Consider the following 3,916-nt stretch of genomic DNA (forward strand, 5'->3'; position numbering starts at 1 on the left):
GCAGGGTTTTCCATCAGTTTACTTCATCAAAACATCCGTTTACGTAACACAAGCTATAACAGTAAAGCCTTTAGGATGATTATTCAGTCTCTAATCCCAAACACCATCACTCCAAACCTTTAAATAAATAAATAAATCACTGTCACATCTTACCACTGCCAGAAGGTGCCTTTATAGTATGAAGGATCTCCAACCCAGGTGAAAGCACAGGTCCACACGTTCCAACCACACAGTCTAAATATGCAGTCATATTACCAGGGCCATACTATCACCCCTTAAACCATGTCTTCTGTAACATAACGCTCCTGGCTTGGTAACTGTTACATTTATGTGAAATATTTACTTTCTTTTGTCTAGTAAGTTTTGGGGTTTAGCACAGCTATTGGCTTCAGATTTGAAAACAAGGCTACACTTTCTCTTTAGGGAAGTAACTCCTACATTTTTCAAAACATTAGAAAAACCCACTTCATAAAGGTTTAAGTTTCACAGAAACCAGAGGCTTTGTAAAAGAATTTTCATCCCTCAGTTCATCCTATCGCTTGTCCAAAGACAAACAAAATTTTCATTTCCAGTCTGTCGTCTTTGGTATCAATTCCACTGCATGCACCTTACCTTTGATTTTACATAACGAACCAATTTTAGATTAGAATCACTGCAACTCATTTAAAAATTCCTCCAGAATGAAGAACACCATGAACTGAGGGTCTTCTCCACACAGGAGAGTGGAATCTTTTTAACAGACTCCAAAATGCCAAGGAGTTATATGCTTCCGGGGCTACAAATCTTAGCAACAGCAAAACATAGGGAAGTGTTGTTAAGTGCAAAACAAGAGTCTCCAACACTTGACAGAGGCTCATTCCAAAATAAAACACGCTTCTGTACATTTATATTGTAAAGTCTAAATACCCAACACAGCTTATAAATTGTACATGTATATCATCATCTTATTCACTATTAAAATAAGCGGTACTACCAACAAAACAAAGGGCTAGCCAGTGCCTTAAAGTTAGCTTGGTTTTGGGGTTGTTTGGTGTTTGTTTTTTATACAAAAAGAAGTCGATCTATGAATAAGACGACTTCTATTAAGCATACTTGCTGGATGGCTCACAGAACCCTCAGAGCCCTGCAAAGAGGTGCAGCAGCAACACAGCCTCGGCACAGTCTGATTTTCAGCCAAAGCCACCTCCCAGCTTTTGTACGTTGTGTTAAACGTTTAGTGATAAGGTATGGCATAGTGTAATTCCCCATTTTATTTAACTGTAAGTACTTGCAATGTTTGGGATAGACACCTGCTGCCATTGCAAAATTGTTGTGAAGAAAAAGCTCAATTTTAATGATACTTTAGAAATTGGATCAGCATTTGAAACGGGTTTACATCAAGGCCTGTTCAACTCTTAACCAGTTAAACTCTCAGGGAGAGTGGGTATTTGTAATTTCTTAGTCTTCAATCATGCAATGACAGTTTAGATGGATTGAGGATCGTGTGATGATATACTGAAGGTTACGAAAAACAGAGGTTATTTCTGCTGAAATCCCACACTGGGATCTAGATCAGATCTAGAATTTCACCTCTCCCCATTACATGGAGAGGAAGTTGGATCCAACTCTGGACTATGATGCCAGATTTTCTCCTTAAATCATCATTACACAAACAAAAGGCAGAAAAGACAGCAGCTATTGTGCTCAGTGATGACTGCTGTTCAAGGCTGACCTAGCAGATCAAACAGAGAAACAATGCAAACCACACAGCAAGCTTTATGCTTTCATCTTTAAAAAAAACCCCACTGGTGTCAGGATAACATGTCAGCAAGAGGGGAAGAAACGTTTTCTTACAATAGTAGTTGCAGAAAACATGGGCAAATTAGCAGGTGAAAGGAACTTCTGGCACGAAAACCTTTATTGGAGTTCCAACTCGAGAGTATGCTGCTCTGGTATTTCAGAGGATGTCTGCTGCCTCCACAGGTGTGTGCTCAGCCCACGAATCCCACAGTACCAGACCTGTTCAAGTTGTGTCTCTTCACCTCCGTATAATCTTTATTTGTTGTTAGCCAACAGCAGGTATCCCTTCTTCAGTATTTATAACGTACGCTTCATTATTGCGCCTGAATGAAACAGGGCAACACTTCACGACGTCATACCAGTTGCACCAATTTGCAGTCACACAATGCACATCTATCACGCAACATTCTCCTTTACAGTCCTATGCTCCTTTCACACCTATTTCTTTTTAATATTGAATATTTACACAAATGCACAAAGTTTTCCTGCTACATTCTGCCAAAAAAGTCACGCTTTAGGATTCTCTGGTGTTTTCCTTCACAGGGTAGTTAGGAAACCAGAAAAAAAGCCCGACACAGCCTCTGTCTAAAAACTAACTGCTACATAATAATTTCTGACAAGAAATGAACAGTTTATATATACATATATATGTGTGTGTGTATATATATAAAAAAATAGTGTGTGTGTGTATATATGTATGTGCCAAAAAATATAACTGATTCAGGACACACATACACACACATCCTGGATCCGCTTCTGGCTCCAGACTGACTTTCTGCAACACTACGTCTTGGTTTCCTCTTTTGTATATATAAAAAAATAGTGTGTGTGTGTGTATATATGTATGTGCAAAAAATATAACTGATTCAGGACACACATACACACACATCCTGGATCCGCTTCTGGCTCCAGACTGACTTTCTGCAACACTACGTCTTGGTTTCCTCTTTTGGTTATGGCAGCTCCTACTGCAAAGGTTTTTAATGATTATTTCTACAGCACCCAGCCCTCGTGCCAGCCAAGGTGCCTGTGCAGAGCCGGCCCTGGAAGCCACCGTGGTTGCAGGTCACGTGGGCTCCTGCCAGGGCGACCATCCCAGCCGGCGGGATGTCCTCGCCACACCTCTTGCCAACCTCAGGTGGGGGCTGGCCGATGGGGCTGGTACTATCCGTTGTGCTGTAACACAGTTAACACATTTTTAAACGCTTATTTCTGATGACTCAGTCTAAACGCCAAGAGCTATTACTATTAAAAAACGAACATAAAGCCATTTGCAGGGCACTCAGATTTTTTTTCTCATTTCTCACAATTATTTTTTCCAACTTCATCTAAATTGCTGCTGGCCTAATTATTATCATCCTGTTTAAACAGAAGCATAATTGACTAGCTGCCTCCAAATGATATTTGAACTGCCTTTGACCTCCTGCTTGCACCGAAAAAGCTTACGGTGCTATCACAAGGAGGATATGATCCCCCAGCTAACATGACAATATGGCAGACTGCAGTGGGAAAACAACTTGGTAGCCTTATGATTCACTTATTATTCAACTTTAATGATTAATTAAATCCCTGCCAAACTTTAAAAAAAGAAAACTTACTCTGCCTCATAATTACCACCCCTTGAACCATCTCTTCACTAGATTAACTTTATGAAAAGGACACACTGCAGAAACTTTCTTCTAGAAATTCAAACTCTAGTAACATATAGTATTTTATTAATGAAATTATGCCATCTTTAACAAAGTATCTGGAATCTAAAACTGTCCAAGACACTGAGATTCTTGATTTGTAATTTAAAAAAGAAATGCTGAAGAAGACTGTATTCAAATTAACAAATTGAATTCATGTATGATATTGATCAAGACCACTCCAATGTTAAAGCACGTGATTGGAGATCACAGCTACTCTTTTTTTTCCTCAACAAAAAGCAGACAGCTAATAAAAGTCAGTATACCAAAGCTCTTTATAAAACCTTTCACAATTAAAAATCATGCTTAACATTCCTAATGCCACTGCACAGAAGGGCTTTCCCTGTCCCCCCATACAACTAAAACCCTTTCTCAGCAGTAGATGTGTATCAATCATGGCAGTGATTCCCAAAGAAACATCACAGTACCAATTTAATCCATGGCAAGCA

The sequence above is a fragment of the Cariama cristata genome, unplaced genomic scaffold, assembly GCF_000690535.1.
Source record: "Cariama cristata isolate BGI_N322 unplaced genomic scaffold, ASM69053v1 scaffold12460, whole genome shotgun sequence".
Classification (NCBI taxonomy): Eukaryota; Metazoa; Chordata; class Aves; order Cariamiformes; family Cariamidae; genus Cariama; species Cariama cristata.